The sequence below is a fragment of the Sus scrofa genome, chromosome 9 (assembly GCF_054392235.1).
Source record: "Sus scrofa isolate SSC_HxYL_T2T_F1_AM1 chromosome 9, Sscrofa_HxYL_maternal_Yorkshire_Landrace_v2.0, whole genome shotgun sequence".
NCBI lineage: Eukaryota > Metazoa > Chordata > Mammalia > Artiodactyla > Suidae > Sus > Sus scrofa.
This window is the reverse complement of record NC_139391.1, coordinates 111621306-111644048: the sequence shown is the minus strand read 5'-3', so window position 1 is coordinate 111644048 and position 22743 is coordinate 111621306. Positions and strand designations below refer to the sequence as shown.

At 41.4% G+C, this 22743-nt stretch overlaps 1 long non-coding RNA gene across 1 annotated transcript in view; it reads right to left on the bottom strand.

The window, feature by feature from the left end:
* Positions 1-1265: 1265 nt before the first annotated feature.
* Positions 1266-22743, bottom strand: part of LOC110255501 (uncharacterized) — a 44839-nt gene continuing 23361 nt past the window's right edge. The window contains exon 3 of the long non-coding RNA XR_014816124.1: positions 1266-1615. This is a non-coding gene — a long non-coding RNA (uncharacterized LOC110255501). The remainder of the gene's footprint in view (positions 1616-22743) is intronic.

Genomic DNA, 22743 nt, shown 5'->3' with positions numbered 1-22743 from the left:
ATTGGAGTTATAGCCACTGGCCTACACCACCGCCACAGAAATGCCAGATCTGAGCCGCATCTGTGACCTACACCAAAGCTCACAGCAATGCCAGATCCTTAACCCATTGAGCAGGGCCAGGGATTGAACCTGCATCCTCATGAATACTAGTCAGATTAGTTTCTACTGAGCCACATGGGAATGCCTCTTTTTGGCTTTTTGAAAAACCTCACTCTTAAGATTCTAATGAAAATTTAATTTTCTTTTCTCGTTCTTGAAATATTTTTCCTCTTTTCTGCCTCAATCATGCTATACTTGCTCACACTGAATCTAGACCTCTATATTTGTCACCAAAATGAAAACAGAATCCATCTGTTCTTGTCATCCTTATAATAATATTATTTTTGTAGGTTACAACTTACATATGCTCTTTCCCTTATTTATACAGTGTACCGGACTTAAATCTGCAGCACATTTTTAAAAATAATATTTTAAATAATAATACATAAGATTATTTAAAAAACGAGCAAATACAAAGAAAAAAAATTAGAATTTCCCGTATCACTTATATCCAGAGACAACAGCTGTTATTTTTTAAAACAAGTTTGGGATCACACTTTATGTATTATTTTCTGTCAATCCTTTGATCCACCAAACAAACTGGTTTTACCAATTCTAGTCCTTTTCTCTTTATTTATATAGCTGCTCTCTTCCATAAATAAGAGATTTCCAATCTTTAATAACTGTCTATTTTCACTGATTATGCACAGAAATTTTTGCTTATTAATGTTTCATTAGCATTTTACCATGGAGTATATTTTCAGAGTTTCTATTGTTATGCATATTGCAGAGGGTTGCATGAATATGCTTGCCTTATTTCAAGCTTTATCCATAATGTATTGGAATTGTAATCACATTTTCCTAGCATTTTTATTTGTTTCACACAATTAGAAGGCAACCCATATGTTGGCTCTATTTTTAAAAGATTTCTGTCTCAGTGTATTGACGACTGTCTCCTGAGACAAAGGCACTATTCAAATTCTTTTGGCCATTCTGTTATTGATTTTAAGATACTGGAAAGTCTAGTCCATCATCTTTTTTTTGGTAGCATAATTTTAGGCATGAGGTGTTATTCTTTCACTTGCTACTACTAGTTTGTGCAGTGAAATTATGAAACAAATTTAATCTGAATACAAGCATACCGAGCCCCTAATTACCGCTATCCTTTTGTTAGCTTCCTTAAATGAAAGAGTCAAAAGCTCTGGTGTCATGGATTTTTTTTTTATTTCCCTTTTCTCCAGAAGCAAAGCAAATCCATCTGCCAAAGGCTTGTTTTAACAGTAGGGGAATTATTAGCAAATGCAGTGGTGAGCCAGTCTGTTCCAGGAACTCTCCTTTTCCTCCTGAACTTTATTATGCTTTCTAACGCTCAGACGTTTGCCTCTGCCACTGAAAATACAGTCTCCCATTAGGAAAATAAACAGTACAATCCCAGAGCATTAGAAGGAGTTCTGTTTCATCCCCTAATACTTGCATAATCCTAAGAGGCTGTCTTTTCAGGGCTGGACTGCAGGACATTAATCACTCCCTAGGAGTCTCGCTGTCACTCACAAGTTATTGCAGCCTTCTCTTTTCCCTGGAGGGAAAAAACAAAAAAAAACAAAAAGAACCCCATGAGGTAGGCTCTCCTACTGTATTCATCTTCTCTTTTTACTGATATTTATTTACTTACTACTTTCTTATTTATCCATCTTTCTATAGAAACAAGGACCATTTTCTTCTCCATCTGACTTATAGTCATCTGTCTCTCAGTAAAACTTAGCTTGAGTCAGTAGCGTCTTTCACCTTTCCCAAACTTGCTTGCTCATTTCTTCTTCTTTTCATTTGGTAAGGGCCTGAGCCTGTGGCATATGGAAGTTCCTGGGCTAAGGATCCAATCAGAACTACAGGTGCCAGCCTTTGCCACAGTCACACCCATGGATCCAAGCCACACCTGTGACCTACACTGCAGCTTGCAGCAACACTGGATCCTTGACCCACTGAGCAGGGCCAGGGATTAAACCTCCATCCTCATGGATGGTGGTTGGGTTCTTAACCTGCTGAGCCACAACAGGAACGCTTCAGTTTTTCTTTAATGTTAGTGGTTTCCCCTTCTGGATTCATTCACACTCCTTTGGCTGCCTCCCTGGTGCCATGCAGCAGCACCCCCCCCCCCCACTTCCCTCTGTCTTCTTCCTTCTCCTCCCATCTCTGTCTCACAATCTGACACCACTCACCAATCTTACATCAGCTAGGCCAGGCATTTTACTCAGCCACTCTTCTGATTCTAAGCATAAAGCGCAGCTACTCTCTTATTACGAGTCCTTGCTTGTGTGGGAACGAGTTATTATCTTTCAGAAGACACTGTTTGAAAAAAATTCCACTTTGCTTTTTATGGTATCTATTCTTCTTGAGTTTTGCTTTTCTTCTCTGATGTTGATCCATGGTTGAGACTGAAAAATGAAAGCTGAATGCAAAGAAATCAAAGACTAGAGGAGTTCCCGTCGTGGAGCAGTGGTTAACGAATCCGACTAGGAACCATGAGGTTGCGGGTTCGATCCCTGGCCTTGCTCAGTGGGTTAACGATCCGGCGTTGCCGTGAGCTGTGGTGTAGGTTGCAGACGTGGCTCGGATCCCGCGTTGCTGTGGCTCTGGCGCAGGCCGGTGGCTACAGCTCCGATTCGACCCCTAGCCTGGGAACCTCCATATGCTGCGGAAGCGGCCCTAGAAATAGCAAAAAAAAAAAAAAAAAAAAAAGAAAACAAAGACTAGAAAAGAAATAATCCGCACTTAGGGATGAGCAACATCCACAAGCATCAGAATCAGCAGAAAGTTCAGAGGAGTTCCTGTCGTGGCTCAGAGGTTAACGAATCCGACTAGGAACCATGAGGTTGCAGGTTCGATCCCTGTCCTTGCTCAGTGGGTTAAGGATCTGGCGTTGCTGTGAGCTGTGGTGTAGGCTGCAGACGTGGCTTGGATCCCTCATTGCTGTGGCCCTGGTGTAGGCTGGCGGCTACAGCTCCGATTCAACCCCTAGCCTGGGAACCTCCATATGCCTCGGGAGCGGCCCTAGAAAAGGCAAAAAGACAAAAAAAAAGAAAGTTCAGAGGGCCCCCTCATCCTGTATTAAATGTAACTTAAAGCCACAATGAGAGAGGTTCATAGGGAGGCATTTATACTTAGCAAGATGGTCTTGTACCTTTCACAAAGGCCCCAAATATATTTTATTTTATTTTATTTTTTGCTTTATAGGGTCGCATCTGTGGCACATGTAAATTCCCTGGCCAATGGCTGAATCAGAGCCGTAGCCACCAGCCTACACCACAGCTGCAACAACGCAGGATCTGAGCCGCATCTGACCTATACCACAGCTCATAGCAATGCCAGATCCTTAAACCCACTGAATTAGGCCAGGGATTGAACCCACATCCTCATGGATACTAGTTGGGCTAGTTTCCACTGAGCCACAATGGGAACTCCCTCCCTTTTAAAATAATTCTATTTATTTATTTATTTATTTTCAAACCATAGAATTAATTGGCAAGTTGATCAACTAATTTTCACTGAGATCAAATCTTTTGCTAAGAAGGGTAATGACTGTAGTTTTAGTTATTTTATGGAGGCTTACTAATCACTGATAGCCATCCCCTCTCCAAATATATATATATATTTTTTTTTTCTTTCTTTTCTTTTCTTTTTTTTTTTTTCTTTTTAAGGCTGCAACTGTGGCATATGGAAGTTGCCAGTTTAGGGGTCAAATTGGAGCTGCAGTTGAGGCCTACCCCACAGCCATGGCAACACTGGATCCGAGCTAATTCTGTGAACTACGCCACAGCTTACGGCAATGCCGGACCCTTAACCCACTGAACGAGGCCAGGGATCAAACCCTCATACCCACAGAGACAATGTCGTGTCCTTAACTCGCTGAGCTACAACAGGAACTCCCCCTCTCCAACTATTACTATTGAACTAGCAGAACTTCCTTTACCCCTAGCCTTCCAGATCTTTCCACAAATACTGTCACAAGGATTTTAGATGGAAAGAGTAACTCTTGGATCTTGGAGGCAGTTTTAAGGAAGAAAAAATGACAGGGAACTCAGTATATATTTTTTAAAGTCTCTCTCTCAATGTATATACGTATGTGTGTGTATTATGTATGTGAGTGAAATCAGAAATAATGAGCATAGTCTCTCGACTTCAGTGATGAGCGCCATAGAGGGTAATCATATGCTCCCACGAAATCCTGTCCCACCGTAATAAATAGAATATTGGACTTGTACAGACCATGATCTGATCAATCTGATCAGAATGGCACTTTGCAAATTTTTAAATTGTAAACCATTTTTTTTCATATATTCTATAGAAACCGTAACATTTTGTGTTCCAAATATGTTGATTTGGCACCTCCCTAACCCATCAGGCGTCTGTGGTTTTTAGTTGTTCTCTGAACATTTTTTTTGTCTGTGCTGTGCAAGAGTGTTTTATAAGCAGCATTTTTTTCTGATTACTCTTTCTCTTTTCTCTGCCTTCCTTCCCCTTCTCTACTCTATTAATTGACTATTGCTACGTAACAAACCACCCTTAACCTTAGCAGTTTAAAACAACAAATATTATCTCATAATTTATGTGGGTTTGGAATTCAGGAGAAGCTCAGAGGGATGGTTCCTGCTCTGGATGGAACTCGAGTTGTTATCTAGGGCTGCAGTCATCTGAAGGCTGTGTGGGAGCTGGAGAGTCTGCTTCCAAGATGGTGCACTCAGAGGGCTATGCGCTGTTGGTGCTAGTTACTCTCCATGGGGTACGTGAGTTTCCATACAATGTGGCAGCTGGCTTGCCCCAGAGAAAATGTCCTAGGGTGAGTGCAAGGCATCAGTCACATTTTCTTGCATGTGACCTTGATTTGGAAGTGAAACACTATCTCTTTTACCATATTCTGTTCATTGGAAGCAAGTTAGTAAATCCAGCCTACACTCAAGAAGAGAGGAATCTAGCTCTATCTCTTAAAAGGAGAATTTTTTTTTTTCCCTTTGTACAGCTGAACCAGTGGCACATGGAAGTCCCAGGCCAGGGATGGAACCCATGCTACAGCAGCAACCTAAGCTGCTGCAGTGACAACGCTGGACTGTTCACCTACTGTGGCACAAGGGGACTCCTCTCGTCTTGCTTACCTTTACCTCCCATTGGTAATATATGGGTTTAAAGTCAACATCAACCTGCAGGAAAGGGATGCCCTGCCCAAAGGAGATAATTGAGGAGAATTTAACAAAGAAACTTTACAATGGTATGGACAGAATTTAGGGAAACCAACAAGGGACAGTGCACAGTCCTAGGACTAGAAACACCAGGGAACTGTTACTGTCCTGACACCAAAAGGGGAGAAGGAGGAGAAATAATCCCAGCCTGATTTCCTTCTTCTTTCTGATCTTCAATGTCCCATTTATTGGTAAAGCCCAGCCTTCTCTGGCTAGAGAGTAGACCTAATAAATGGAAAATAGGCAGCACACCCCTAAACGGGGTTAAAATTATACTTTGAACATGAACATAGGAGTAATGAAAACATTACAGATAAAACCACACTTATATAGAGAGGACCCAACAGATTGCTAGTGCCCAAATATAATCTGGGTAATCTGGATCACTTTAGGGGGGCAAGATTGAATGATGATTATGTCTAAGAAAATTATATTTAGTTAATTGTATTGTATTGTGTCAAGAGAATGAATGTGTCAGTAGAAGGATATAGAGAAAGATAGAATATGACAGCTTCTCCAGCAGTGGGCAGAGAGATGGTGCCCTGACCCATGAACACCAGTATCTTCTGTGAGGCAGATGACTGGTGAGGGCAGATGAAAGCACCAGTATCACAGCTCCACGGCACTGGGCACTAAGGGCATCCATCTCACGCTCCTTTGCTGTGATCCATTCTCTTTAGCAATCTCTTGATGCTAATGCTGTGGGAGACAGGGAAGTGAGCGGATGGGCACATCCTAGTTCTTGGGCGACTCCCTGAGATGGGCCACCAAGTGAGGGTCCTTGGCTTCGTGCAGGAAAGAATTCAAGTGAGAGCTCAAGTAGAGTGAAAGTGGATTTTTCAGGGAGATGATACACTCCATGGATGGAATGTGGGCCATCTCAGAAGGTGAGAGGACCCTGGGGTATGGGGTTGTTCATTTTGATGGGCTGGGTAATTATACACTAACAAGTGGGAGAATTATTCCAACTATTTTGGAGAAGAGGTGGGGAATTTTCAGCAACTGGGCCACTGCCCATTTTGCAGTCTTTTATGGTCAGACTTGGAACTGTCCTTTTGCTGGTGGGTGTGTCATTTAGCTGAAGTATTGCAATGGGTCTATAGTGGGGCTCAAGGTCTACTGGAAGTCAGATCTTTCACCATCATGGGCTTCGTTGGTTCTAACCAGTTTTTGTTATACTCAGTTTCCCTCAAGGTCTGTGTTCCCCTCCTCCTTCTTTTAAAGGTTGTCCCTGCCCCCCCCCCTTCCTGTCTCATTAATCTCCCATGAAAGAATGTGCTCATCAGAGACTACAAATCTCCAAGTCTTTCATATTCATTTCTCTTACTATCCATCAATCAATTGGCCTTCTGGTGGTTATGACAGGGATGGAGTAGGATAGTTACACAGGCAGTTGTAAAAGTCCCAGTAGGAGACCATAGATAGAGAGGGAAGCCTAGGGAACTTTGGGAGATCACTGCAAGTTAATAATCACTCAAGAAAGCTATCAGAATGTCTTGGAATGAAGCAGACTTGCTTAACTATAAAACCATAAATAAAAGCATGAGATATGCCTCAGATCATTAAGTGAAAAATAAAATGAGGCTTGCATTCAAGTTCAGCAAGATAATGATCCTTAAAACCAAAGACAGGAATTTAAGGGAAAGATGACATTCTAAAATAGGAGACACTCATCATATGGAAACCTGAGATGATTCAACATATTTTAGCATATATTACCACTCTTCTGCTGATTTGAATAAGCACCATGACAGTCCTAGTTTGCCCTCATAGGGTCAATACTCTTTTACCGATGTGAAGGAGGAGCTAGTGAAGTAACCCTGATGTCTACTCGAAGAATGAGGGAGAAGGTGGTCTTTTCCCCCTCCCCACTTTCCTTGGGTTATAAAAATGTAGTCTGCCTAATTCTGGGGGCAGAGTCTCCCTGCCTGCCCACTTGCATCTCCCATGAGCATCCTATCTTAATAAATCTATTTCTTGCCTTTGTTTCTCATTGAATTCCTTCTGCACTGAGACACAAAGAACCTGAGGCTCAGTAAGTCCGTACACCAGGTGAGTGATTCTAGTTAAAAACAAAAACCCACATGGGTTCAAGTCCCAATCTGGGTTTGGGCTGAGTTCGAGTCAGAGGTGCTTAGGTTTCAGTCATGTCTTTGTGAACTTGGCTAAGCCTGAGTCCATCCCCAAGAGATGGATGTTGGCTTGGGAGAAGATCAGGTTTCTGCATCTACAAAGCCCAAGGGTCAGCCGCTGGATTGGGGGAACACCCTAAATGGAAAGAAAGGCAGCCCTGTGAGGACCTGCCAGGTCCTGCCACTCACCTGTCTTGGAACCACCACACTCTATCATAATTACTTGTTTAGCTGTTTGTCTCTGTTGCTAGATTCAAGGCACTATGATTTATACGTCCATCTTAGTTTCTGGTTTATTGCCAGAGAACAAGATTAATAATTACTTGTTGAAATGAATGAAGGAAGGAAAGAATGAATTTGTGGAGGTATATATGTGGATCTTCCCAAAAGTTAGTCGTTACCTCAATTTGAAAATCTCAATTTTCAAAACTGTAACACCTTGAATCAACATCCTGCTGTAGAGCTGACTTTTACTCTCCCTCTGTACTGGGTTTCCTCATGGAGCATCTTTCTGTTTTCTCTTTCCCTCTTCCTCATTTGGAGCCTCATTGGAGTCTTAATCTCTTTTCATCCTGGGCAGTATTTTTTTTGGTTATAAAACTGAGCAGGGCCCTGTGGGGCTCCTGAGTACAAGGCTTTCTGTGTCCCCCATTTCTTGTTTTTAGGGAATAAATTTCAGCCTCCATGGTCTTCCCTGAGTTCCAAAGCATAGGTTCAAACAGTTGCTAATCAGAGAAGGGAAGGGATGCAGAGACCAGGGAGGAGCAGTCAAGAAACAATAGTGCAGCCTTGGGGCAGGGTCCTGGTTCCTCCTCAAGGGATACACATAACAATATCTTTGAATTCTTCTGAAGAACTAAACCCACCACCAGATGAAAGATGCTGAGAAGCAGTCTTCATTCCATAAAGAAAGAGGACCACCAGAACCAGTCCCAGGGCCACTAAACACCAACTTGAAAGAAGAACAGAAGCTTGGATCTGCCCTGTTCCTTATCTGTGGCCCTATTTTCCACTCCCAAACTATAAAACCCTTTCCTTTTCCATCCCAAAGGCAGACAATCTTTAAGCATTAACCTGCTGTGGTGTCCTTAACCTGGCAAAGCAATAAAGCTATTTTTTTAAATTCTTCTTCTTCACTCAAAACTCTGTCTCTGCATTTCTATTCAGCACTGGTGGACAGAGGGCAAATTTCCAGCAACACTTGTGCCGCAACGTTTGTCTCTCAGCTTCACCATCATGTTTTCATCTAAGTCTTCTTTGATCATACTTACTCTTTTCTTTGTTTCTTTCCTTCCATTTTTTTTTTTTTTGAGTGGGTGTTCATAATATCTGGTTCTTTTTTTTTTTTTTTTTTTGGTCTTTTTGCCATTTGTTGGGCCACTCCAGCAGCCAGGCTAGGGGTTGAATCGGAGTTGTAGCCGCCGGCCTACACCACAGCCACAGTAACATGGGATCCGAGCTGCGTCTGCGACCTACACCACAGCTCACGGTAACACCGGACCCTTAGCCCACTGAGCAAGACCAGGGATCGAACCCACCACCTCATGGTTCCTAGTCGGATTCGTTAACCACTGAGCCACGATGGGAACTCCTCTGGTTCTTATTACATTTCCCCTTTTTTGCTCTCATTTGTCTTTCCATTTCTATTCCTTTCCCCTTGCTCTCATTGCCCTGAGTGGTCTTTCTCAAGCCTCTTCCCCTTACTTTCTTCTATTTACTCTTCCATCCATATTAAGTGAGGCACTATTTTTTCCTTTTGTTTAAACCTCTGTGCATTCCTAGTTACAGCTGCTGCCAAGGGCTTCTTTGCCTCACTCCTTTCTGGCTCTGAGAAATTAGGTTTCCTTTGCCATTTCAAAAAAGTTTTAGTTTCATTTGCCATTTCAAAAATTCAAATTTTCAAAGATACAGAAAAACAGAGAGAATAATAGAATCTCTATCACCTAGCTTCAATAAATATCAACATTTGACAGTTTTGTTTCTAGATGTGACCATCTGGAGGCTCAGCTATAACAAACCCAACTAGTATCCATGGGACTCGGGTTCAATTCCCTGGCCTCACTCAGTGGGTTAAGGATCCAGCATTGCTATGAGATACGGTGTAGTTCAAAGACGAGGCTTGGAATCCGCGTGGATGTGGCTGTGGTGTAGGCTGGCGGCTGCAGCTCTGATTTGACCCCCAGCCTGGGAACCTCCATATGCCATGGATGGGGCCCTAAAAAAAGACCAAATTAAATAAATAAATAGGTGTGACCTTCTAAGATTATATATTATTGAACTCCTCTTTCCCTCTAACCTGCAAGTATGAAGCAGATTGTATTCAAATGCCCTCTGAAATCTTAGAATATTCAGGCAGAATCAGCTGTTCACTGCTCTGTTTCCATCACACACTCTGCACAAACTTCTGTGAAGGTAGTTCTCATCCCACTGTTCTATTTGTTAGAATAAATGATAAAAATTATTTTTTTTGCCCCCTTTCTCCTAGATTGTGAGGCTGGGAGTTTTATCTCCCTTTTCTCTCTAGAATCTTGTATGCAGTGCCTGGCACTTAATGGCTTTTAACAGAAAGTTCTTGAATGAATGAATGAAGAATAAATGAAAAAAAAATGCCACAAGTTATTTCTATTTCAAGTGAAACATTCAGGTATTCTGATATATTCTTCTCTGCCTATCTGACTTTTTTTTTTCCTCTGAGGTAATGCAGTTTTTCACTCAGTTGATTTAGGTTACATATTTTAATATCATTTATACAATATCTACATTGTTTCTATCAACCATTGTATTTCTAAATCATACTAACACCAACATTTATGTACACTTATTATGTGCTGGGCACTGTACACAGTCCTTTGCAAATGTTATCTATGTTAATCCTAAATTACAGCAGCCCAAGGAGTTCCCATTGTGGCTCAGCAGGTTAAGAACCCGGCATACTGTCTGTGAGGATGTGGGTTCAATCTCTGGCCTTGCTCAGTGGGTTAAGGATCTAGCATTGCCACAAGCTGTGGCATAGGTCACATACACGGTTCGGATCTGGCTTTGCTGTGACTGTTGTGTGGACTGCAGCTGCGGCTCCGATTTGACCCCTGGCCTGGGAACGTCCATGTGCCTCAGGTGAGGCTATAAAAAGGAAAAAAAAAAGTATATATAAAATATATGCATATATATAATATATATTATATATAAACATATTATATATAATATATAAATATATAATATATATAAACATATAATATATATAAATATATATATATATATATATATATATATAAATAAAGCCCACAAACTAGAAACAATTATCATCCCCATTCTCCAGAAGAGGAAGCCATGGTACAGGGAGAACAAGTAACTTGTCAAGGTCACATCACCAATGAATGGAGACGTCAGTATTTAAACCTATATCTGGAGTTCCCATCATGGTGCAGTGGAAACGAATCTGACTAGGAACCATGAGGTTGCGGGTTTGATCCCCAGCCTCGCCCAGTGGGTGAAGGATCCAGCATTGCTCTGAGCTATGGCGTAGGTCATAGATGTGGCTCAGATCTGGCGTTGCTATGGTTGTGATGTAGGCTGGCAGCAACAGCTCTGATTAGACCCCTAGCCTGGGAACATCCACAAGCTACAGGTGTGGCCCTAGAAAGACAAAAGATACACACACACACACAAAAAAAATCCCCCAAAACCTACATCTATTTGATTCCAGAGGGTGAGCATCTAACCATGATGCTATACAACCCTGGAAATGGTCTTTATCTTAGTGCTATTTGTGTCCAGCCAACAGCTCTAACTCTTTCTCTCTAGATACTGTGTCCAAAATAAATAAGAAATTGCTCTACTCCTTAGGCTCAAGTCTTGCTCTTTCTGCTCTTTCACCCTTGGCAACTGAAATGTCTCTTGAAGTCTTCCCCAGTGAGTTTACATTCTGAGTTCCCACACAAAATCCTCCTGCAGGCCCTTGTTGCTTACTTTTCATCTTCTCCTGATGACAGATAGTTCTTTGGATGGCTTCATGATCCATTTGCCTTTCCTCCAGGGACTAAAAGTCTTTTCTTTCTCCTTGCGGAAGCATGAGTCCACACTACCAATAGGACGCTTCCATCTTTTTTGCTTCCTTTTTGTTCCTGACTCCTACTTCTGCCTTTTTTCCTTTCTTTCTTCCTTCCTTCCTTCCTTCCCTCCCTCCCTCCTTTCTTTCTTTCTTTCCTTCCTTCCTTCCTTGCTTCCTTCCTTCTCTCTCTCTCTCTCTCTCTCTCTCTTTCAGGGGTGCACATGCAGCATATGGAAGTTCCCAGGCTAGGGGTTGAATCGGAGTTGCAGCTTCTTCAGTCTATGCAACAGCCATGACAATGGATCCAAGCCACATTTTCAACCTACGCTGAAGCTTGTGGCAATACCGGATCCTTGACCCACTGAGTGAGGCCAGGGATCAAATTCATCCTCATGGATGCTAATTGGGTTCTTAACCCTCTGAGCTACAATGGGAACTCCTACTTCTACCTTTTTCTTACATCATCACTTCAGTCACCCTGGTCTTTAGACCTCCTTGTCTTGGGCGCATCATGATCTTATCTGAGCACTAGAACAAATGTGGGTTCTTCCATGCTCAGCATCACTTTGGGCATCATCTTTCATGCCCATCACTCTTGATCCATGTGTTCTGGTAGGACTGGCTTCCCCCTGGCGCCAAGGATGGGACGACGAACCAGGCCTGGGCAACCATATTCTGAATGACTCTAACCATAGTCATTAAATCAGAACGAGCACATGACTGGTGGTGAGTCAATCAAGTCCTTTAAGGGGGATTGTGCTATTAAGCAAGAGTCACTTCCTCCTGAGGTTGTAGAGACTCAGGATGATCTAAGTGAGCAACCACTGTGGGATATCTCTGTTACAGGTGGAGAGAGCCTGTTTGAGAATGGAGTCTTCATAGAGGGTTTAATATAGAAAAATGTAGAGATAGGTATTCCTGACTCCACAGTTTAGAGCCTGAATCCAACCATGCCTAAAGTCATCTCAACCTCTGAGCGTGACAACCATCATCCGAAAAACACTCTACAGAGTAGGTATATAAGCTGTTGTTGTGGGAGAGAGAATAGCCCCCTTCATTAAATACATATACTGTGGTTGATTGGGTGTTGAAGAAAGAGGCAGATATAAGCACAGGAAGTTTCAAACCGTGTCCTGAACTAGGCTGAGGGCTTCCATAACAGTTTCTTAGGGTACACCATGGAAATCAGAAACCAGGATTAAGAATAGCTCTGTATTTGTTTTCTATACTAGGATTTAAAATAAAGTTTCTGAAGAAAGGCTCTGTCGCTAACAAAAGCAAAAATAAAATTTTTTTGAAAATCATTGACATAATGTTTATGTTAGTTCTCCTTGAAACCCAACTTCTGTTCTCTGAATCCTGCTCTGTAGCCGGTTGGGATGAATTTATATCCTCAACTACACAACCATTTAATTGCATTTCATAGTTCTTTCTCTTCTCCCTTTCGGGAGGGGGGGGGGATAAATTAGGCATTTCCCACACATACTTTCTCTCCTTTCTCATCAGTGTCAGCCAATTCAGATGTTCAACAAAATTCAAATTCAGCAAATATTTATTGAGGGCAAGCTGCTATTATGTGCTGTATTTTGTAACGCTCATGAGTTCTTTCAACTCCCTGAGAGGTGGGTAGCTGTTTATATTTGTGTTTAATGAATGGAGTGATCATATCAAACATGGCAAGGCGAATTATTAATAAAGCTAGAATTATATCCTCTACCATAGTCAGATATAAAATAAGAAGTTTGGGAACAGACAGGCTTGGATTTGAATCTTGGTTTGTTGCTTACTAATTTTTGGAACTTGAACAAGTAATTCATCTCCCCAAGCCTCAGTTTTCTACCGATGAAATGTAATATTCTCTACCTTGTAATGCCATATGTAGATTATATTAAACAACGTGTTAAGCACATTAGTACAAAGTTGGCTCAGGAACTGTTAGTTTCCTTCTACTCAACCAGGAAATACCCATGTCCCTCTCTCCAGGATAATTGCACAGAAAACAGGACAGTTACATGTTTAACTCCCTTTAAATACTGTTTTCCATTTAGATGCTCAAATACACAGAATGTATGTCATGATATTTAGACATTTCATTATTATTATTATTATTATTTTACTACTACTTTTTGTCTTTTTAGGGCCGCATCCACAGCATATGAAGGTTCCAGGAGTGAAATCAGGGCTATAGCTACCAGCCTACACCACAGCCGCATCCACAGGATATGAAAGTTCCAGGAATGAAATCAGAGCTTTAGCTGCCAGCCTACACCACAGCCATAGCAACTCAGGATCTGAGCCACGTCTGCAACCTACACCACAGCTCACGGCAACCCTGGATCCTTAACTCACTGAACGAGGCCAGGGATTGAACCCGCATCCTCATGGATGCTGGTCAGATTCGTTTCTGCTGAGCCACGACGGGAACTCCAGTCATTTCATTATGATCAGACACTTACTGGCCAGTAAGAGAATCCACTACTTACTGTAGATTCTCAACACTAAGATTCATAGTAGACAAGAAGCAACGCCAAATTATTTTTTTAAATTTTGCCCAAGAAGGATGAAGGGAGGAAGATTTGAAATTTTTTTCAACAAATTACAACTTCTTTCCAGCCATGTGAATCTAGCCGTTATTTACTAAATCAACAATCAAGGATTTAGGCCTAATTTCGCTGGGCACTGTTCTAGGAGCTGGACATACAATGTGACAAGATGGACCAAAGCCGTGCAGAGGATGGAGTGGATATGGATGACCTCCATTCTGCCCCTCTGCCCCATGGCCCTTATAATTGCTTCAGTAGTTTTATGCAGCAAATTATGTTTTGTACCGCTGAACTAAGAGTGATGTTTACATTTTTTTAAAGAGACCCTGTGTCGCCTGCAAAGCCTGAAATATTTACCATCTGGCCCTTTACAGAAAATATTTGCTGACCCCGGTTTAGAGTGACCTAAAACTCTGTCATCAAGACCAGAGTAAACAGTTTTAGGGTGTACCCATTAGAGTCTTTTTAATTAATAATTTGTACTTATGTAAAACAATGTTATTATGTACTATGATTGTTAAGCAGGGTTAAGGAATATAAAAAATAGTGGATAGTGGGAGGATAGACTTTTTGTATCAATTTTGGTAAAAAAAGAATCCTCTTTTGTAAGTCATTTGACTTTAACTTTGTTTTCCTAGACTGTAACCTCCACATAAAATATGGACCTTCTCTATCTAGCTTTTCTGGGATTTTTCTTCTCTTTTTTTGCCTGTACCAAAAATAGCGGATTAGAAGATGACATGGAGAAGGACCAATATGCTCAGTGACAAAGGGGAAGACAGAAGAGAAGGTACCTGCTGTCACTCCTGCCCTGTGATGCTTGCTACTTAAAAATCTCTTAGTCTTTCCATCTAAATATGCTCTGCCCTCCCCCTTCGCAACTACAAGTCTCTTTATGTCTGTGAGTCTGTTTCTGTTTTGTAGATAGGATAATTTCTGCCAGGGAGTTTTGGGTTGGTAGATGCAAACTATCACATTTTGAATGGGTAAGCAATGAGGTCTTACTGTATAGCACAGGGAACTTTATCCAGTCTCTTGGGATAGACCATGATGGAAGATAATATGATAAAAATAATGTATATATATGTATGACTGTCTCACTATGCTGTACAGCAGAAATTGGCACAACACTGTAAGTCAACTATAATATAAAAAAATATGCTCTGCACTTCTTCCTTGTACCACATTTATATACTGTGAGACAGCCCTCATTTCACTTATGTTTCTCAGTACTCTGTCTGTTTCATGCACGTATTCATTTCCTTCCCTTCCTGCTGGCCCTGGCTTCTCTTCCTTGGGCAAAGCAAGGGTCACTGCACACACTCAATGCCTGGGTTTGCTAGCTTTCACCCCAAAGGGTAATGCAGAGCCTTGGAGTTGCATCTTCTTCTTCCTCTGGTAACGGCTTCCAGGTAACAAGATTCTCAGTGCCCACCCTGAGCTTGCCATAAACAGTCCTTGTATCATCCTAGTACTGAAGAGTCTGTGCCAAACCAAGCTTGCAGTTACATGATTCAAAGAGGCTTCCAGCTTTAGTACCCTGCTTCCATCGCTAGCCCAAGTGTCCTGGCTTGGGTGTTAGCAAATTAGCGCCAGCTCTTCTTCCTCTGATTTGTTGCTGGATCTGGGCCAGCTACTTAGCTTTTGAATGCCTAAATCCTCACATCTGTAACATTAAGATAACGCCGACTTTTATTTCAGCTTCTGGGAATAGAATTAAACTCTATATGGACATTGATGTTCCCATAGTAACAGTCACGCAAGGTATCTAGCGTGCCACTGAAGGCAATAAATTATTTATGATAAGTACTTGTAAAAACTCCTGTCACTGTAATAGAAGAGTCTTACGGGAAATCCTGGGGCTGTATCACGTTAATTTGCACTCATTATTTCAGGGAGATTTCATTATTCTGATCCAAACCACCTAATTCTAAATTCGCAGAATAAAATCAATTAGCACACATTGGAGCTGTTGAATTCCGAACCAGTCCGGAGTGCAATGGGGCCCTTGTAAGGGATAGGAAGAGACCAACTTCCTGAGGCTATTCATTAAAATAAGGGAGGAGTCAATGGGTGTGGTTTATCTGGGCAGAGATAGCTCCAAATTGGGACTGGCTGAAGAAAACAATGTTAGGTAGCTCTGCCAAAACAAAATGTTTGTACTGTTGTTACTGTTATCATTGTTTGGGGAAATTTTGAATATACAACAAACTATTAAAAAAAAGGTAATAGTAATTACCCATAGTTCCCTCATTCAGAGAGGATATTAACATTTTTGGTTTATAGCCTTCCTATCTTTTCTTCTACACTTCTATTTTTCCAAATATTGTTTTATAACCTGCTTCTTGATTTGTGCACATTTTTCCAAGTCATGAAATATTCTTGCCATATTATGAACATGTCATCATAAAGATGTATTCATTTATTTAACCAGCTCACAATTTTTAAACATTTAAATTGTATCCTGACTTGTCATTTAATTAAAATCAACTCATGTAGCCACCTGAGATCTCCTGTAAATGTAGCTAACAAGTCTTAGGTTTACAAATATCAACACATTCACTGCTGACAACACTCCCTTTTTTTCCTTCCTGGTGATTTTGCTATCAGCTCACTAGCACAAAAACACCCAAATTCCCCTTCAAAAGGAAATACCCATAAAAGTCTCAAAAGGAGAGGGCCATTGCTTAAATTTTGTTTTCCCATGTTCTTTGGTCCTGGCATATGGATCTTTTGCCTAAAACATTTTTTTCTTAATCTTACTGAAAATATCTTTTTCTTTCTGAATTCTTTTGGGCTCTAAATACAACATTTAAAAAAATTTATTGGGGTAATTGATTTACAGTGTTGTGTTCATTTCTTCTGTACAGCAAAATGACTCAGTTATACATACACATATTCTTTTTTGTATTCTTTTTCATTATGGTTTATCAGAGGATATTGAGTATAGTTCCCTGTGCTATACAGTAGAACCTTGTTGTTTATCCATCCTATACATAATAGTTTACCTCTGCTGGAGTTCCCATCGTGGCGCAGCAGGAAATGAATCCGACTAGGAACATTGAGGTTGCCAGTTTGATCCCTGGCCTCCTCGCTCAGTGCTCAGCGCATCAAGGATCTGGCGTTGCCGTGAGTTGTGGTGTAGGTTGCAGAATTCGGCTCGGATCCTGCGTTGCTGTGACTGTGGTGTGGGCTGACAGCTGTAGCTCCCATTAGACCACTAGACTGTGAACCTCCGCATGCCGTGGGTGAGGCTCTAAAAAAGCAAAAAAAACCTTTACCTCCATGAATCCCAAATTCTGAATCCTTCCCTCTCCCTCCCACTCCCCCTTGGCAACCACAATCCTATTCTCTATATGTAGGAGTTGGTTTCCGTTTTGTTACATGTGTTAATTTGCATTGTATTTTATTTTGTTTTTTGTTTTTTTTTTTTTGATTGCTTGTTTGCTTTTTAGGGCTGCACCTGCAGCATATGGAAGTTCCCAGACTAGGGTTTGAATCTGAGCTGTTGCTGGCCTACACCAGAGCCACAGCAACGTGGGATCCGAGCTGAGCCTACAAACTACGACACAGGTCATGGAAAGGCTGGAGCCTTAACCCACTGAGCAAGGCAAGGGATTGAACCCGCATCCTCATGGAAACTAGTTGGGTTTGTTACTGTTGACCCAAAACAGGAATTCCAATTTGTGTTGTATTTTAGATTCCGTATTTAAGTGGTATCATATAGCATTTCTCCTCTTTCTCTCTCTCTCTCTCTTTTTAAGGGCTGAACCTGTGGCATATGGAAGCTCCTGGGCTAGGCATCAAATCAGAGCTGCAAAGCCAGCCTATACCACAGCCACAGCAATGCTGGATCAGAGTCGCATCTGTGACCTATGCTGCAGCTTGTAGCAACACCAGATCCTTAACTGACTGAGTGAGGCCAGGGATCGAACCCACATCCTCACTGACACCATGTCAGGTTCTTAACCTGCCGAGCCACAATGGGAATGCCTATATCTCTCTTTCTGACTTAACTTCACCTAGTATGATAATCTCTAGGTAAATATTGCTGTAAATGGTATTACATGTTGCTGTAAATGGCATTATTTCATTCTTTTTAATGCCTGAGTGATATTCCATTTATATTTATGTACCAGATCTTCTTCATTTATTTATTTTTCCTTTTTTTTTTTTTTTTTTTTTTAGGGCCACACTTGCGGCATATGGAAGTTCTCACGCCAGAGGTCTAATTAGAGCTGCAGCTGCTGGCCTATGTCACAGTCACAACAACGTGGGATCCAGGCCTTGTCTGCAGCCTACACCACCACTCACACAACCACGGATTCTTAATCCACTGATCATGGCCAGGAATTGAACCTGTGTCTCATGGATACTAGTTGAGTTCGTTACCACTGAGCCACAACAGCAACTCCCTCTACCACATCTTCTTTATCCATTTCTCTATCAGTGGACATTTAGACTGTTTCCATAATGTCTTGACTATTGTAAACTACAACACTAATCTCTTCATATAAATTGCAAATCCATCCCTCTTATTCTTTTTTTTTTTTTTTTTTTGTGGCATGTGGAAGTTCCCAGACCTGGGATTGAAGCCATACCACAGCAGTAAAAATGTTGGTTCCTTAACCTGCTAGACCATCAGGGAATTCCTTTCTTATTCATTTTTGATAATGATATTTAACTTTCTTTTTTAATGGGGTTGTATTATCTCACCCAGTAGTTCTTAAACATTTTAGTATCAAACAAAAAACAAAACAAAACAAAACAAAAGGAGTTTCCATCATGGCTCAGTGGTTAACAAACCCAACTAGTATCCATGAGGACACGGGTTCCATCCCTGGCCTTGCTCAGTGAGTTAAGGATCCAGTGTTGCCATGAGCTGTGGTGTAGGTCACAGACATGGCTTGGATCTGGCATTGCTGTGGCTGTGGTGTAGGCTGGCAGCTGTAGCTCCGATTTGACCCCTAGCCTGGGAACCTCCGTATGCTGCAGGTTTAGCCCAAAAAAAGAAAAAAAGACAAAAGACAGCAACGACAAAAAAAAAAATTAATATCAAAATCCTTTTAAAACTTGAGGACCCTAAAAAGCTTTGTTTATGTGAGCTATATCTATAGCTATTTATCATATTAGAAATCAAAACTGAGAAATTTAAAATTTATGTAGTGTTTCATTTTAAAGTAACAATAAGGAGCCTATTACATATTAAAATAACTGACATTTTATGATATAATTATATCTTGGGAAGCAAAGAAAATTCAGTGAGAAGCCCATGGCATTGTTTTATATTTTGCAAGTTTCTTTAACGTCAGCAGTAACAAAAGGCAGCCGGATTCTCCAATCTGCTTCTACACTGGCAGCACTGTCATATTTTGTTTTGATTAAAGTACCTAAAGAAAATCCTGCCTCGTACAGATATGTGGCTGGAAAAGGAAAGACCTGGAGGACCTTCTGAAAGGCCTTGGAAACTTGCAGGGATCCTCTACCCACACTTTCACAACTGCTGCTCTAAAGTGACTGTAATTGCTAGAGAGTCTTTTCATGCTTTAATTTCCTTTTTGTAAAAGTATGGTGGTAACAACAGTAGTTCAAAGTGCTCTGAAATCTTAACATGAAAAACACTACAGTGATAGGCAGAAACCTCTACCTGTATAGAAAACAGGAAACCACTTCCCTGCGGCATTTGGGAGACATGATGTCCAAAGTGACACGAGGGCCAAAGCAAGGTGGTCTTTCCAACGGACACTACAGTGTCACATTTTTACCACCACAACCAAAACCTAGGAATTTTCTAAAGAAAACTTAAAAGTTTCATGGAGTTCCCGTTGTGGCGCAGTGGTTAACAAATCCGACTAGGAACCATGTGATTGCGGGTTCGATCCCTGGCCTTGCCCTGTGGGTTAAGGATCCGGCGTTGCCGTGAGCTGTGGTGTAGGTTGCAGACGAGGCTCAGATCCCGAGTTGCTGTGGCTCTGGCGCAGGCCGGAGGCTACAGCTCCGATTCGACCCCTAGCCTGGGAATCTACATGTGCCACGGGAGCGGCCCTAGAAAAGGCAAAAAGACAAAAAAAAAAAAAAGAAAGAAAACTTAGAAGTTTCTTAAGTTGGTAAACAAACAAAACAACAACAAACCCCACCATTTTCTCAGGAGGGTAAAGATGTGAATTCTGGTTCAAGACGAAGAGAAGCTTCTTGAACTCCCTTGCTGGAAGTTATCTTGGTATTTTTTGATCTGTAAAATGGACTCATGGTTTGCTTCTTTCGAAGTGTTGAATGTGTCTTGTTTTAATTTGGGACAGGGTGGAACTCATCCCTATTGGACATTTTGGAGTCAGTGTCAACTTTTTCATGGTGGACGTCCTAGTGGGTTCTGTGTACTGCAACCCGTCCTGTAGGAGCCACCAGACTGCTCTGTATGAACTTGGCAGTGGCTGGCCTGCATGCGGGAACATGGGGATACCTCATGGGGCTACCTCATTCTGTTTAATCTAACTCACCCCAAAAGGAAGGATCTGGAGGCAGCAGGGCACAGAAGGCTCTGTCCTTAATCCCCACCCAGAGGTCCAGGAGACTGTCCTTCCCTGTAAGCACCTTACACTCATGACCCTTGTGTCTGGCTGCAGCTCTGCTCCCAGCCTTTGAGGGCCAGGCATGAGGTGGGGCACAGATGTTTTTCTCTGATTTGTCCCTAATTTTGGATTGTATCTCAACATGTTGCAGCCTGGATTTCGGGAAGCCTGTGTGTGTGCTTTTAGTAAATGAAGATAATAGGCTGGGTGAGGATGAAACAAAGGAAAGATAGTGTTTTGAAAACACTTTAAGTCCCATGTAGGAATTCCTGTCGTGGTGCAGTGGAAATGAATCTGACTAGGAACCATGAGGTTGTAGGTTCAATCCTTGGCCTGGATCAGTGAGTTAAGGATCCGGCATTGCCGTGAACTGTGGTGTAGTTTGCAGATGTGGCTCCAATCTGGCATTGCTGTGGCTGTGGTGTAGGCCAGCAGCTGTAGCTCCGATTAGACCCCTAGCCCGGGAATCTCCATATGCCGTGGGTGCAGGCCAAAAAGACAAAAAAAAAAAAAAAAAAAAAAAAATTAAATCCCATGTGAGCATAATACTTGTCATTTTTTTAAAAAGTGCCTAAACAGTCCTTAATGTGAGGAACGGGGATGAATAGGGACACAGAGGACCTGAGGAGAATCTTTGACTTGCTCCTATCAGGTCAGGGAAAAGAACATGCAGGATCCTCCCCAGACCTTCTCACTATTCTTATCCTCTCCGCGGAGTTCCCAACATTAAGCTGACCTTGGCTAAAAAGCCCATGGTTGGTCCCCTACCTCTCCACTCTGTCACGAATGCAAGGTATAGTCCATAACTGAATATTTCTATCTCCCTATCTAATCAGATGACTCGTTCTGTCATGAAAAACTGGTTGTAGCCTTCATTATCAATGACTTTATTACTCAAGCCTTTTATACTTCTTTGATATCTAAAATAGTAGCTAATAAAATCCCTGCATATTCTCTTTATGAGAACGTATCAAACGCTTCAGTGTGTACATACAACATTTAAAAAATCCTCTGTTGTTCACTTAAAAGTAAGCAGAGCCCTGGCACTCCAAAAAATTTAGGATTTAGACATTGATTCTTGAGTGAAATCTTAGCTTCTTTGTGTTTAATTAGACTTCAGTTGCTTCAAGGTCACCTACATTTGGAAAAGATCCCTGATTCTAATTGTGATAATCTCATGCTTGTTGAATTCTACCAGAAAGGAAGTTTTTTTCCTTTGACAAAGTAGCATTTATTCTCATTCTTGACAAGTTCATTTTGATGAGCACTGCCTCATTTATACTTTCACGGGGATGGCACACCCCGAAAATCTTGAGTTCCCAAAGAAATGAGGCAATCACGTTTTAATGGATGAGGCTTTGAGTCCTTGTCAAAGGACTTTATCCTCTTGCTATGTGCAAATATTTTAGACTCTGTGCACTGAATTTTCTTTGTTGCAATAATGGAACTATGTTTCCCATGGGTCTGTTAAAGGTGTTGCAGTTTGAACGAGAAAATGTCTCTAATGCACTTGGAGTTTCTAGATGTGGCTTGGCCATGGATTAAAGTGACTTATTTTCTAGAGAGCCAAGATAGGACAAACTGGGTGACTGAGGGAAAGGGCTCAACAGGAGTCAAGACAGAGGAATTTGAAAGAGGGAGCTTGGAACAAAGTTGTATGGGCTTCTTTGGCTGCCATATTTCCTGTGGCAAGGTGACACTCTTAGGCTCCCTAGTATTCCGACTTTTCTTAGCTTCCCTGGGAAAATGGAGGTAAATTCTAGGCTCCCAGCTGAACACTAGACAAAAGGCTCCAGCTATCCTGTAAACCATGTCACCTTAGTTTATATACAAATATTGGACAAGATGAGAAAAATATTTGAGCCAAAGATTATATCCCAGAGAACATGTCAAGCATAAACAGAATTACTATTTCTACTTATTTGACAATAAATAGGGATTTGTTTCCAGCTTTACTAAGATATGATTAACATATAACAGTATAGAAGTTTAAAGTTACAGCATGATGACATGGCATTCATATATTGCAAACGGATTACTACAATACGTTTAGTTAACATTATCTCCTCGTGTAGATACAAAAAAAAAAAAAAAAGTTTTTTTCTATGTGTTAGGAAGCTTTAGGATCAGCTCCTTTAGCAGCTTTCCTATGTACCCACATACCATACAGCAGAGTTCATG